Source organism: Bufo gargarizans, chromosome 2, assembly GCF_014858855.1.
Source record: "Bufo gargarizans isolate SCDJY-AF-19 chromosome 2, ASM1485885v1, whole genome shotgun sequence".
In the NCBI taxonomy this organism is placed as follows: Eukaryota; Metazoa; Chordata; class Amphibia; order Anura; family Bufonidae; genus Bufo; species Bufo gargarizans.
In genome coordinates, this window is record NC_058081.1 from 694873591 (window position 1) to 694889834 (window position 16244).

General features: G+C 43.4%; 1 pseudogene; it reads left to right on the forward strand.

Moving 5' to 3' along the window:
* Positions 1-954: 954 nt before the first annotated feature.
* On the forward strand, positions 955-5189 carry LOC122928998 (annotated as a pseudogene).
* Positions 5190-16244: the final 11055 nt, after the last annotated feature.

A 16244-nucleotide genomic window follows, 5' to 3' on the forward strand; every position in this document is an offset into this window, starting at 1 on the left:
TCTTGTTTTAAATCATATATAGAAAAATCACTTTCTCTGAAATGTCAATCACTGGAACTTTTAAGGAAGTATTTTCTGTTGAAACTAAAATTGATGAGACGAATGCAAAGAAAATATGTTTGTTTCAGCAAAGACTAAGCAACTATGTTAAGAATGAGGGTTCCTTATCTGAGAGCTCACTGTTCAGGATTTCCTCAACTGCTGAAAAAAACGCAGCAGCTCAAGTACTACAACTCATTGGTTTATCGTTCGTCAACTGGGAATTGAAGACCCGAATGGTTTCAATACATTAGAGGAATTTCAGCCAAATTAAAGCAAAACCGTGTACCAAATGGATCCATAGCTGCCTGCCTTAAAAACTCAATAAAAGGTAGGGCTTTCTGTACTTTGCCTCTTCCTCTAGAAACTGGTCTCCCGGTACACATAAATGCTAATTTTATTGTGGATGCAGCACGTAGAAACATCTGCAAGGAGGATGGTGATAGCCCAAAGACTGCATGGAATATGTTTCTCCTCTCAAATATTATAGCACCACTGTATTGCTACCTTCTCGAGTGTCTACGTGAAGAATTAACAAAGTATAGAGGAAAATCACTACATTTTCAATGTTTTGACTCCTGCAAGATATTCTTGGATGACTTCCTATCATTTTTCCCTATTAATACTGAACATGTGCCACCGGAGTGGCAAACTGTAGTTACAAGAGTCTATTTGACTGTCTATGAACAGAAACTGCTAGTAATTCCCATTTACAAAAAATGCCATACAAAAAAGAAATTTGAGGAGAAGAAAAGCGTAGTTGTCAAGTGGTCAAACATTGGAAAATCCTGCATCACTGAGGAGCCATTCTTTTTAATTCCAGAGGAAAACAAGGATATTGAACTTGTACTTCACACAACATGCAGCTTGCTTATGGAAGCCTCATGTGTAAAGCTTTTAAGAAGCTGGTGTAGATGTCCTTGAATTAAACCCACAATCTCTGTGCCATTTCTTGAGGGAAATCACTTTACTTACTAATGGAAATTCTCTACCTGCACCTGTTGGTACTTCTGTATTCAGAAATAAGGAAAACTGTAACTCTCTATTAACATATTGCTTAAAAGAGAGTGTTGCAAAAAAAATTGATCTGCAAGGAGTTCCTCTGTTAGTTACTGTGGATGGCATGCTTCATTACTTTGATCGAGATAAACCAAAATTTTCCCCAAGATTCTCAAAGCTTTTTCCTGATGCAAGCAGTAGCTTTATACAATACTGGGATACTTGCCTTTTGGAGACCTGTGGTTTTGTGAGACAATTAGATATAAAGAGTTCTTTCACTTTAGTGAAAAATCACCTGGGTCCAACGTATGAAATTTCTCCAAAATCAAAAGCACCGCATCTTCCACTTTCAAATGATATAGCTGAGTGGCTGAAAGATCTATGGTCTTTCTTTAGAAGTGAAGTTTTAAGGCAGAAGTCTGATCAGAAAAAGAAAATGTTTGATGAAATTCTTGCTATCTTTGATCAATGGGCAATTGTACCAGTCCAGTTTAAAATGGCATCTAGTAAACCATCTAAAAAAATTATTCTTCCTCTTGCTGATCTCAAAAACATCTGCTTTCCAAGCTTCAATGATATGACTGAATGCCTTTTGAAACTTGGATTTCCTGAATTAGATTTGCTTGTATTTCATGAGTCTATTTTTTCGTATCTTAAGCCCTACATGTTGAATACAGAAAATCTTGAACTGGTACTTGAACAACTAAGTTCTAGAAGAGACCTTCAGTGGACATTAACAGATTCAGAATGTGATAAGGCTTCTGTATTGTATCTTAAATAAATTGCCATCTGAACAAAACAAGGACATTCTCTTAAATAAACTCAAGTCTCTACCCTTGTTTGAAACCATTGAAGGCAAAAGACATCATTTGGCTGCATTCAAAAAGATTTACCTGCTGGAGACAACATTTGACCTTAAACCTTTTCAGCTTTCTGTCCTTCATTCTTCAACAATTTACCTTAAAGATACTTATTGGACCAAGATGGTTAGTAAACATATGAACATTCCATTGATTAACGACCTAGAATTACTTGCTAATCATCTTCTTATGGATCTTGCATCCCTCAATGAAAATCAGTTACTGCACATTTTAGGTATGGTTTTATATCTGGAATCTCGCAATGGTTTCCAGAGCAGGAAGGAACAGATTATTGAATCACTTAAGTCTGTAAAGCTGATTAGAGACAAATATGGAGTGCTTCAAAATGCATCCTACTTCTATGATGAGAAGTATATCTGTTTTCTGTGCTAGACCTTCAGGAGCACTTTATCCCAAATGATTTCTGGAAAATGTTTGAAAAGGGAAATAAGAGCAGATTACATGCACTTCTACTAAGTCTTGGAATGAAATGGTCACTTACAGAAAAAGATTTTATTAAATTTGCAACTAACATTGAGAGAACTGCAAAAGGCTCTTTGGGCTCACTTCATAATAAGTCTAAAGCATTGTATAAGTATTTGCTGTCCATGGATTTAGATAAAAATAGCCATACATTTGCTGCTGAAGTCAGGAACATTGCTTTCATCACTCCTTTGAAAATTAGCAAGAATTTAAAAGCACTGCATCCATCATTCACTGATCATGTTGCTACAGTTGCACTTAATGGTTCATTACTGAAGGGAAAAGGTTATGATTCATTGATTTGGACATCTATGCCATTACTTACCAACTCAAACCTAAACAGCAAAAAGATGAATGAATTCCTTAAAGAATGTGGAGCGCTGCATGAACCACCTATTGAAAAGGTCATTGACCACATTAAAAATATTGCAAAGCTTCCATGTGATCGCAAAGACTTGCAGGAAACCAGAAGTGAAGTTCTGAAGCAAATATATGACTTCCTTCAACAAAAAGGCGAGGCGATTGACATTACTCCTTTAAAGAATGTTCAATTCATTCTGGTAAATGATGAAAAAGGATATTGCGTTACCAAGACAAGTAGTCTTCAATCTTCACGAGGAAAACCATTATAGGCCATACTTGTATAAGCTGCCTCCATTGCTTGCATGTTATAGCAATCTCTTTCAAAAAGTTGGCGTTGAGGCTGAGTCTTCTGTCCTCCATTTTGCCAATATACTTTCTACAATTTATGCAGAGACATTGGATAAGACAGGTTTGCATGGTAATCTAACAATAACTGTCTTAAAAGCTACAAAACAACTTTTCAGTTTGCTAAAAGATAATAAAGAGAATCCACAAATCAATTCTCTACATCTTTTAGCTGAGGATGGTAAACTCTACGAGTCCTCTAGTCTGGTCTTAAATAATTGCAGATCTCCCACTTGTAGCTAAAAAATGTAATTCTTTATTTAAGTTTGTTTGCACTTCAAGTATGACTTCGTCATATGACTTTCATCAACTAAGAGAATCTTATGAAATGTTTGCCAAAGAAGCTTCGCCCTAGAATGCTTTCTGACATAACAACCGAGTCTCTCAATTTTGATGTAGAAAACCTTTGTTCATATGGTGATCAATGCCCATTAAAATTAAAGTTTGAAAAACTAATTTGTTCTTCTATATTTCAAAATGGTTTGGTCTGTCTTCTTCGAAATCAGAACAAAGGAAAAATTAAGGAGGAAGAGTCTACCAAGAACTGGAACCTTATCTTTGGGATGTTGAAAATAATATGTTGCTCCAAGTTGCAAACTGTATTAACATACGAAGGTAAACCCTTGGATGGTACGCAATGCAAAAAAACTGTGTTTGCAACAAAACACAAGGAAAGCGGCTGTCAAATGTATTTCCAACATAGAGACTCAATGCAGCACTATGAGATGATTCAAGTGGTACAAGTTCTTGCAAATGAAATTAACAATCTGATAGAAAATGTATTAACATATCAGTCATTAGAGGTTGTTACTCAAATGCTTTCCTGCCATGATCCCGAAGACATTACTGAAGTGCTCAAAAAGAATGATCTCTGGAATAATTTTAGCAACTCATTGTACCTTTTCTTTACCAAATCCGGGTGATAAATTTCTAGTGAATGGCATGATTGTTTAGATATGAGCATTGTGAATACATTCAAAGTTGATGACTATGTGGGTTACATGATTCCGTCACAAGAAGATTGTTACTTATACGCAGTGATTGTAGAGGAACTGGGTACAAAGATTCTTGGAAGCTGTAAAATTGAAATGTATCTCATAAACATTGGTCAAAATAACATCATTGAGGTCAGTGTTCTTGATTTATATCAGTTCAAGAGATCTGAAAGCCAAAGCACACAGTCTCTTATTTTGCTTGAGAACCCGCAGCCTCTCAAAAAAATGCCATCAGACCGTCAAGAAGTTTCCATTGAACACATCAAAAAAGAGATTGATCTTTATTTGAACAAAATATGGGGATTGCCTGAAACTGAACGCAGGCAGGCCATAAGACGACTATATCTGAAATACCATCCAGACAAAAACCTTGACCAAGTGGAACTTTACACAGAAGTTTGCAAATACATTCAACTCAGACTTAAAGAAATGGAATGTGGCAAAAGACTGAGCCATCATGCCTCATCATCTTCACCATCATCAACTAACCGTTCTCGGAATACTGGCAGTTTTTCTAACTTTTGGGCACAGTGGGATAGTCAAGCATCCAACCATAAACATAGCCGTCAATACTTTTCCAGAAGAAACAGATGTAATTATGATTTTTGGGGATACTATAGTACACCCACACATCCAAAACCGGAAGAAGCAGACAGATGGTTGAAGCAAGCAATATGTGATCTGAAAGCTGCAGAACATGATATTGGTCATGGCCACACTGAATGGGTGTTTTACAAAGTACACCAGGCTGTAGAAAAAGCTTTATTTGCAGCACAGTACATTAGGGTAGGAAAACTAGACAGAGATTACACTATAGTCCTTTTAGCAAAAAAGGTGTCCACTTACTGTAGCGACCTTCAAAGCATCCACGAGGAAGTGTCACAACTGAAAGCTTGTGGAGTAGATAAAGAAAGGACACAATATCCCAATTTCCATACTCCACCTGGTATTCCCAATAATTCTTTTTCCCCAAGTAAAGAAGAGAAGGTGATTGCTCTGGTGAAGCATATTATAAAAAAGATAGAGAGATACGTACTCGGATGAGAGAGCCTAGTGCACAACATTGCTCACTTAAAGGGACACTGACAGGCCCAATAACCATAATTAGCTGTACATATCAATGCACAGGTCTTCTAATGTGCATTAAAAACATATAAGTATCCCCCCTGTCCACATTAAGAATTCAGTTACCTCACGTTTTATAACCTGAACTAATCGCTGTTCTTTCTGCCCAAGGGGCGGGGTTTCAGCTTCTCTTGCGCCCAGCCAGCATCAGCCCAACCGCCGTTTTGAAGCGCCGCCCAATAGAAAGCTATGGGCATCGGACTCGCTTTCAGCTTCTGCGCATGCGCTCGGCACCCATAGCTTTCTATTGGGCATGCGCCGGATCTCGGAAGGTCGGGGACTGCAGAAGCCGCCCAGCTAAGTGAATATTGATGAGCTGGGCGGCGCTTCAAAAACGGCGGTTGGGCTGATGCTGGCTGGGCGCAAGAGAAGCTGAAACCCCGCCCCTTGGGCAGAAAGAACAGCGATTAGTTCAGGTTATAAAACGTGAGTTTACTGTATTCATAATGTGGACAGGGGGGATACTTATATGTTTTTAATGCACATTAGAAGACCTGTGCATGGATATGTACAGCTAATTATGATTATTGGGCCTGTCAGTGTCCCTTTAATATACCGTATTTTCAGATAATTCCTTACTTTTGTATTTTTCCAGTTATGTATCTTGTTAATGTTTATAAATTATGATAATTTTCCTACAGATTGTTCATTCCATGTAAACATCTGTTTCTGTATAAATATGGTATGTGAATATTTCTTATTGCACTAAAACATGTTATACACATATTATCGTGTGGATGAGCGTGTTTCCTCAGACAAAAAAATGTAAGAAAAGGGAAAAAAGAAATACATGAAAACTGTGAAAGTATGCTCAGATTCAGTCACCATTTTCTGCGGCAGAATCCGCAATCAAAACGCCAACAACAGCTTGCTATTATTGAATTCAATGGGAAAAACACAACCCTGTGCTCACAGCGGACGTCTTTTTTCAGATTTTCAAAAAGAATCGCAACTCTATTTTCATAAAAGCAGTTTTTGCCATTGCCTGTGACTAAGTTTCACCTTTGTAATCCTTCCCATAGCTTTCTAGCAGCCTTACAGTTAATAAAAACGTTACCTTTATGAGCAATCCTGGACTTATAAAACCGGCAAAAAACATCTTAGTAGCATATGCAAATGAGGGCTCGCAAGTGCCCAGGGGTGGCTTTCCCCTCGTAGGTGCCCAGCTAGCTCAGCCTTATCGTCGCTTCCTCCCGCCCATCCTTTCCCTCTGAACGCCCATCTACTTACTTCTTGTTTCGCCGAGATCCCGCGCCTGCGCACTCAGTCTGTCAGCCGGCGCATGCGCACTGCGATGCCCATTCCTTGTACGGCACCACAGCGCTAAAACACCACAAAGGAGGTGGGCCATCTGCGCATTAATTACTGTGATGCCGTACAAGGAATGGGCATCGCAGTGCGCATGCGCCGGCCGACTGACTGAGTGCGCAGGCGCGGGATCTCGGCGAAACAAGAAGTAAGTAGATGGGCGGGCAGAGGGAAAGGATGGGCGGGCAGAGGGAAAGAATGGGCGGGGGTAACGCCGCCCCTGGGCACCTGCAAGCCCTCATTTGCATATGCTACTAAGATGTTTGCCGGTTTTATAAGTCCAGGATTGCTCATAAAGGTAACGTTTTTATTATGTCAAAATAACATCATTGAGGTCAGTGTTCTTGATTTATATCAGTTCAAGAGATCTGAAAGCCGTTCTTTTCTTCCGGCATAGAGTTCCGTCGTCGGGGCTCTATGCCGGAAGAATCCTGATCAGGATTATCCTTATACATTCTGAATGGAGAGAAAGCCGTTCAGGATGCATCAGGATGTCTTCAGTTCCGGAACGAAACGTTTTTTGGCCGGAGAAAATACCGCAGCATGCTGCGCTTTTTGCTCCGGCCAAAAATCCTGAACACTTGCCGCAAGGCCGGATCCGGAATTAATGCCCATTGAAAGGCATTGATCCGGATCCGACCTTAAGCTAAACGCCGTTACGGCGCATTGCCGGGTCCGACGTTTAGCTTTTTCTGAATGGTTACCATGGCTGCCGGGACGCTAAAGTCCTGGCAGCCATGGTAAAGTGTAGCGGGGAGCGGGGGAGCAGTATACTTACCGTCCGTGCGGCTCCTGGGGCGCTCCAGAGTGACGTCAGGGCGCCCCAAGCGTATGGATCACGTGATCGCATGGACACGTCATCCATGCGCATGGGGCGCTCTGACGTCATTCTGGAGCGCCCCGGGAGCCGCACGGACTGTAAGTATACCGCTCCCCCGCTCCCCACTACTACTATGGCAATCAGGACTTTAATAGCGTCCTGGGTGCCATAGTAACACTGAAAGCATTTTGAAGACTGATCCGTCTTCAAATGCTTTCAGTACACTTGCGTTTTTCCGGATCCGGCGTGTAATTCCGGCAAGTGGAGTACACGCCGGATCCGGACAACGCAAGTGTGAAAGAGGCCTTAGATAGAAACATCTGCCTGTGATGACATTATCATCATTACAGGTCCTGTACATCTAGTAAAGAAGCTGCACAGAGCATAGTGTAGTTCCCAGGTTCGATAAGAGCATCTGCCAAGACCTGTGATGACATCATCATCACAGGTTCTGTACATCTAGTATAGGAACTGCGCAGAGCATCATCAAAGGTCCTTCAACCCCCAACATCATGGAGAAGAACTGCAGGATAAGCTCTGCGCTCATACTAGAATGGAGTGTTTGTGCAGAGGTACTACTCCTTTCTCTTCATTTCCCCCAGTTCCCTATTTGTTGATTGATTATGCTCATATCTCACTGATGTATATAGTACTGCAGATGCTTACAACCACTATAACCTCATGTACTTCACACAATAACCATAATATATAACTGATCACATATGGAAGTTGCTGCAGCTCTCACCTCCTGGTAGAGCACGGGTGTACAGACCTGGACTCAGTCTGGAGCAAAATGTGAAAAAGAACAAAGATTCGAGCTCTTCACAATAAAAGGCTTCTTTATTCCACTTTCTTTAAAAACAGACATCAAAAGCAGAACATTATGCTGTGACGCGTTTCGGGCTGTTACATCTAAGCCCTTCATCAAGACAAAAATACAAACTTAAAATCTCCTTCTTATACACAGTGGAGAACCACCTCTCCCATCTGATTGGTCAGTTTCTATGTCCTGGAGAAATGTCAGGTGTTCCTGACCTGTTAATCACAGGGAGAAAACACCTCCAATCAGGTGGGGAAGTGATTCCCAGCTTCAGAAAACCACTTCATTTATATTGTAAAGTTAAGTCATGCTTCCTATTCAATCCTTTAGGTATACATGTTCCAAGGTTAAACATCCAGTATGTTTTGCGACTGTATAATTTTTGTCTACGGTCTCCTCCTCTAATCGGAGCCGTGACTCTTTCAACACCTTGCACACAAAACGCAGAAATATCGCGCCTGTGTACTATCGCAAAGTGCGATGTGGCTGCTGAAACATTGCGCGTTGCAATATGGGGGATGTCGCTCAGGTGTTTACGGATTCTCACCTTGAGCTGATTGATCGTACATCACACATATTGCAACGTGCAGGCACGACATGTAATTACATAAACTACATATTCCGTATTGCAGTTAAATTTTTGCCGCATTTTGTGTACACTGCCATTTGATGTGGATACGATATCTTTACTTATTGACATGTGCATGCAACAAATACATTTTTTACTTCCACATTTGAAGTTTCCCTTCGTGGTTAGCCATACCGGTTCATACCTTGCGTTTTCCATAAACAGGCTAGGACTGACTGTTTGTCCTATAGTTGGTGCTTTTTTCGCAATGCACCTGATGCCTGCCTCTGCTATTTCCCCCCACCCTTCATCAAAGCCTATCACTGGAAAATGTTTACGCAGGATGTTGCAGATAAGGGGGTACTCTACACTGAAACTAGTCACAAAAGTCGCAGGGTTGCTCGAATCCCGAGTGCGAACCCGAATATTTTTATTTCGTGTTTTTCTCTTCTTTTTGTTCGCATTCTTTATTCGAGCAAATATAAGCGACTCCTTGTCCACCAAAATTGCATATTCCTTCGCCCTGCGAATATTCTCTCTCGAATATCCCCTAATCTGCAACCTGGCTGAAATATCAGATGCTTCTTTCACAAATAAACCCAAGGATGAGCAATTTCAACGTGCCCTCAACATCTCCCCTCTGGGTATGTTCTTAGATACATGTGGGGGATGGCAGGATGATGCATGAAGTAAAGTATTCCCAGCAGTGTCTTTACGGTGTGTACAAGTGCTGACTTTCTGGGTCTCTCGATCACCCGATAATAAAAGATCCAGAAAAACAATCAAAGCAGAATCGCTAGTCATAGTAAGTTTAATCGAGGGAATACAGCCATTTAGATATCAAATCTTCTGCATCACCCTGCCAAACCCACAAGATGTCGTCAATGAAACGCCCATACCATTTTAGTGATGTTAGATATGGGTTATTATCTGAAAATAAAAAACTAGTCTCCCACCATGACATGAACACATTTGCCACTGAAGGCGAGAATTTAGCATGTGTCACTGAGATAGCCCGGTATGTGAGGTACAAGGGGTTGCAATAGGGAATCAACCCATTCTGAAAGTCGCTCCGAATACGATCCTATTCCTGCCACAATCGGTCTTAATGGTGGAGGAAAACCCTCCTTATGCAACTTCGGAAGGGCATGTAATATGGGTGTATTCGGATGCTCAATATATATGAATTATTTCCCATTTTTTTATACAAAGTTGGCATTTGACAGAGATATTTCTCTCACCCAGCATGGGTATATGTAAAAAGACACCCCAAAACACATTGCCCAACTTCTCCTGAGTACGGCGATACCACATGTGTGACACTTTTTTGCAGCCTAGGTGGGCAAAGGGGCACAAATTCCAAAGAGCACCTTTAGGATTTCACAGGGCATTTTGTACACATTTTGATTTCAAACTACTTCTCATGCATTAGGGCCCCTAAAATGCCAGGGCAGTATAACTACCCCACAAGTGACCCCATTTTGGAAAGAAGACACCCCAAGGTATTTTGTGATCGGCATAGTGAGTTCATGGAAGTTTTTTTTTGACACAAGTTAGTGGAATATGAGACTTTGTAAGAAAAACAAAAAATATAAAAATCTTTTTCCGCTAACTTGTGACAAAATAAAAAGTTCTATGAACTCACTATGCCCATCAGCGAATACCTTAGGGTGTCTACTTTCCGAAATGGGGTCATTTGTGGGGGGGTTTCTACTGTCTGGGCATTGTAGAACCTCAGGAAACATGACAGATGCTCAGAAAGTCAGAGCTGCTTCAAAATGCGGAAATTCACATTTTTGTACCATAGTTTGTAAACGCTATAACTTTTACCCAAACCATTTTTTTTTTACCCAAACATTTCTTTTTTAATCAAAGACATGTAGAACAATAAATTTAGATAACAATTTATATAGAAATGTAGTTTTATTTGAAAAATTTTACAACTGAAAGTGAAAAATGTCATTTTTGTTGCAATAAAATCGGTAAATTTCGATTAATATAAAAAAAAACTAAAAATGTCAGCAGCAATGAAATACCACCAAATGAAAGCTCTATTAGTGAGAAGAAAAGGAGGTAAAATTCATTTGGGTGGTAAGTTGTATGATGCAATAAACGGTGAAAGTAGTGTAGTGCAGAATTGTAAAAAGTGGTCTGGTCATTAAGGGTGTTTAAGCTAGGGGGGGGGGCTGAGGTGGTTAAGTTTGTATTTTTGTCTTGATGAAGGGCTAAGATGTAACAGCCCGAAACGCATCACAGCATACTGTTCTGCTTTTGATGTCTGTTTTTAAAGAAACTGGAATAAAGAAGCCTTTTATTGTAAAAAGCTGGAATCTTTGTTCTTTTTCACATAACTGATCACATATATCTGTACACACTGCACTGTTATACCTTGTACTTCTCACAGCAGTACACTGCTCTCTCTATACAGCAGTGTCCTGATATGTGAGGTATGATGTATAATAAATTAAGGTATATAAAATATACAGCAGTGTACTGATATGTGAGGTATGCAGTATAATAGCTGCAGTGCATACAGATATATAGTATATACAACAGTGTACTGATATGTGAGGTATAATAGATGAAGTGTGTTAACATATATAGAATACTGGCAGAAGGACCCGGCTTCACACGGGTATATTTTCATCTATGTCATTTAATGTTTCTGTGTGTCATTAAAAGATATCGACAGTATCCCCCATAACAGTGACCTCTACAGCACCCCGCCCCTTAACAGTGAACTTTACAGTGCCCTGCTCCTTAAAATGGTACCTCCACAGCAGCCCACCCCTTTAACTTTGACCTTCACAGCAGCCTGCCCACAGTGACTGCCACAGTACCCCGCTCCCTTAACAGTAACATCAACAGTGTCCGCCCCTTTATTAGTGACCTCCGCATCACTGTCTCAACAGTGATTTCCATAATAACCCGCCCCCTTAATAGTGACCTCTACAGCAGCTGCCCCTTTATTAGTGACTGTAACGGATCTCCTGGCACCCCGACCGGGTACCTCTGTCGATGGATGCTCCTAGCGCTTCCCGAGGACTCCAAGCACTCCACTTGACACCGTAAGCACTGCATACCCCACGCTTGGTTGAGGTCTCACCATCTCCTACCCACCCTGGACCTACGACAAGGCTACAGGCTACAGTGGATGAACCTCTCCTAAATTCAGAGAGCAGGAACAGCTCTTAGAAGAGCTGGAGTTATAGCCAGGGGAGTATAGCAAATCTTCAGCATATAGCATTCCCCAGTGTCGACCAGCTACCCAAACACCAGCCTCAACATGATGAAGGGTAAAACAGGAACTGTTTATTGAACACACAAGCATTGACTTATATGCACATTTTCCAACAAGGGTACCACCCCCGTGGACCTGGTTGGAAACTGAGGACATGACATAGAAGCCAATCCTTTACAGTTTAAACACAAAAACTAACCCTATTCAACAAACACAATGGCATTGTCTGTGATGCAATTAACAAACACAACATGCAAACAGACATCTTCACCCCCTCCATAATGAATGAACAGGGACAGTGGAGACACATGTGATGGGATTACCTCCTGAGTGTATCATATGGTGATCTACTCATCTAGGAGTCGGCTGCTATTATAATCAACTATCTTAATCCCATCACTAACACAATCAGTGGGAGTCTCAGTGCAGAGTTAACCCTTTTTGTGTTGCTGAATCCACACCATGGCTTTTTAATGGGCAATAGGAAATATGTGGCATATAAATTACACACATAAATCAGGGTTCATAGTTCCTTATAACCCCAAAAGGTCTTAGGGGGTCTCCATAGTTCTCGGTCCATAGTCTGTAGGAAGGAGGCTGGCCCTCAGGCTTCTCCAGCAGCCCCAGTGACGGTTCAGTCCGTCACATTTCTCCTCTCCCAACAGTAGACTAACCAGGTACCTGAGCTCCTGTCGGTCGGTGCCTGAGTTAGTCGAGTAGACCACCCATAGACAAACACTGGTCCTGTTGACCTCTGGGGCCTGGCTCTGTTCTGTATGTCTGCAGCTGTTGAGTGGGCATCTGCTACTCCTTGCTTCATTGTTGTTCTCTAGCTTGGAGCATTAGGTACTTGGTGGGCAGAGGCCGACTGCGCTCTGCCCAGATGCCAGCTCTTCCGCTGGGGTAGCCTGTGGGGAGTCCGGCTCTGGAGAAGAGGATAGGGGAGGGCAGAGGCCAACTGCACTCTGACCAGATGCCAGCTCTTCTGCTGGGGTAGCCTGTGGGGAGTCAGCCTCTAGACAAGAGGATAGGGGAGGGCAGAGGCCAACTGCGCTCTGCCCAGATGCCAGCTCTTACGCTGGGATGGGGTCAGGGAATCCTGCCCACAGGACCTTGTCGCGGATCAGCTGTGGAGAGGAGGGATCATTTACCTCCTCCTCCTGGCATTCCTGTGGGGTTGGTGGGGGATCCGTACCGGCAGTCCAGCATCCCAGTAGGCCTGGTGCAGAGACCGCGGTCCCATCTGCACCATCAGAGTTAGGGGTGCTGTCCCTCTGTGGTTGGGGAGAGAGACCAGTTGTCTCCTCTCCCTTTAAGTTACACTGCCTCTGGGTAATGGAGACGATGCTCTCCTCTCCCTGCAAAACATACTGCCGATGGGGAGCAGGACCGACTGTCCCTACTCCATGAAACTCAGGTTGCCGTTGGGGATCTGGGCCGACCACCCAGCATCCCTGTAGGGCCGGTGGAGAGACCTCGGTCCCATCTCCAATTGCCATATGGGGTTCCCCCCAGGACCAGTCTATGAGGTCCCCTACCTCCACTGCTGGTACTGAAGCAGGTGATACTTCCGTCGGGTCTTTCCAGCTGTAGGGTTGTAGGTCTAGGACTGCCACCCAGCTCTCTGGCAGTGTATATTGGGGCCGAATTGAGCTGAAGAAGTATTGGTAATCCTGCTCCAGCTCCCACTCTATTGTCACTAGAGATGCCAGGTCTTGTCTCACCTCTCTCGCTGTAGCCCAATCATGCATAGCCTCCCTGTAGTCATAGATATCCCAGAACCGGGACTCTCCAGCATCTCTGAACTCCGGTTCTGCGAAGGCCTCAAACAGGCCAGGGCCATCATAATCCTCACCCTCGGGTCTGTCGTGCTCAGCCATCCAGGGGGAGTGCCGAATCACATATCACCAGAGTGCCTGGTAGGCATTGTCTAGCCAAAGCTCCTCCCATACCAGGCTCTCGAGTTCTGTCACCCACTCATCCAGGGGCTTCACTCCCAGAAGGAGCATTTGCAGGGCTGCTCGCATCCGCAACTGCTGCTCCTCACTGGAGAGACTCTCGCCCCGCCAACGCTGTACATCTTCCAGGGCCTCATGCCAGACACCTTTCCGTACTGCATCCCTCCAGTCCGGGTCATCCTCCTCCTCGTAGTGGAATGCTGTCCGAAGACTAGCCGATTCCATCCTGCTGTAGCCAGGGGCGCTGTACGGATACTAGCGTTGCCCTCAATTTTGTAAATCCACGAACGGTGTCTCCGAGCTGCTTCTCCTCTCACTAGGACACCATCCCACTGCTTGCCACCAATGTAACGGATCTCCTGGCACTCCAACCGGGTACCTCCATCGATGGATGCTCCTAGTGCTTCCCGGGGACTCCAAGCACTCCACTTGACACCGTAAGCACTGCAGACCCCACGAACCACCGAAGCGTGGTTGAAGTCTCACCGTCTCCTACTCACCCTGGACCTACGACAAGGCTCCAGGCTCCAGTGGGTGAACCTCTCCTAAATCCAGAGAGCAGGAACAGCTCTTTTACAAGAGCTAGGAGTTATAGCCAGGGGAGTATAGCAAATCTTTAGCGTATAGCAATCCCCAGTGTCGATCAGTTACCCAAACACCAGCCTCAACATGATGAAGGGTAAAACAGGAACTCTTTATTGAACACACAAGCATTGACTTATATGCACATTTTCCAACAAGGGTACCACCCCCGTGGACCTGGTTGGGAACTGAGGACATGACATAGAAGCCAATCCTTTACAGTTTAAACACAAAAACTAACCCTATTCAACAAACACAATGGCATTGTCTGTGACGCAATTAACAAACACAACATGCAAACAGACATCTTCACCCCCTCCATAATGAATAAACGGGGACAGTGGAGACACATGTGATGAGATTACCTCCTGAGTGTATCATATGGTGATCTACTCATCTAGGAGTCAGCTGCTATTATAATCAACTATCTTAATCCCATCACTAACACAATCAGTGGGAGTCTCAGTGCAGAGTTAACCCTTTTTGTGTTGCTGAATCCACACAATGCCTTTTTAATGGGCAATAGGAAATATGTGGCATATAAATTACACACATAAATCATGGTTTATAGTTCCTTGTAACCCCAAAAGGTCTTAGGGGGTCTCCATAGTTCTCGGTCCATAGTCTGTAGGAAGGAGGCTGGCCCTCAGGCTTCTCCAGCAGCCCCAGTGACGGTTCAGTCCGTCACAGTGACCTCCACAGTACCCTGTCTCAAAAGCGATTTCCACAATAACCCCTTTAACAGTAACCTCCACAGCGTCCGCCACTTAAACAGCCTGCCCTTTATTTGTGACCCCCACAGTACCAGTCTCGTTAACAGTGATTTCCATAATAACCCGCCCCCTTAGCAATGACCTCCATTGAGCCCTTAAAATGTGACCTTCATAACACCCCACCCTCTTAACACTGACCTCTATAGCAGACCGTCCCCTTAACTGTGATCTCCACCGTTCCCTGCCCCCTTAACAGAGACCTTCACAGCGCCCACCACTTTAACAGTGACTGCCACAGTACCTTGCTCCCTTGACAATGATCTCCACAGTACCTTGCTCCCTTGACAATGACCTCCACAGTACCGTGCTACCTTAAAAGTGACCCCAACAGAGGCTGCCCCTTTAATAGTGAACTCCACAGTCCCCTGCCCCCTTAACAGTAACCTCCACAGTGTCCACCCCTTTAACAGTGACCTCCACAGCACCTGCCCCTTTAACAGTGACCTGCACAGTGGCCGCCCCTTTATTAGTGACCTCCACAGTACTCAATCTCCTTAACAGTGATTTCCACAAAAACCTGCCCTCTTAACAGTTAATTCTACAGCACTCTGCCCCTTAACACTGACCTCCAAAGCGGACCCTCCCCTTAACTGTGACCTCCACAGCAGCATGCCCCCTTAACTGTGACCTCCACAGCACTCCGCTCCCTTAACAATGTCGTCCACAGCACCCTGCCCCTTTAAAGGTGACCTACAGCAGTGAAGAAAAATGACTGGGTTGTGATTGAAACCTGGTGTAAAACTGTGTGCATGTAAAAACTGAAGGACCTGAGAGCTTCTATTGGCTGATAAGGGTCATGTGACCATGTGTATGGCAGTAGGGATATGAGTGAAAAACCTGCAGGCTTCTATTGGCTAATGCAGGTCATGTGATGGTACCATATTTGCATTTTTGGGAATATCTCAGGAACGGTACGTCATAGAGAACCCGGTCTAAAACCTTCCCGGACACCTGATGTACCTATG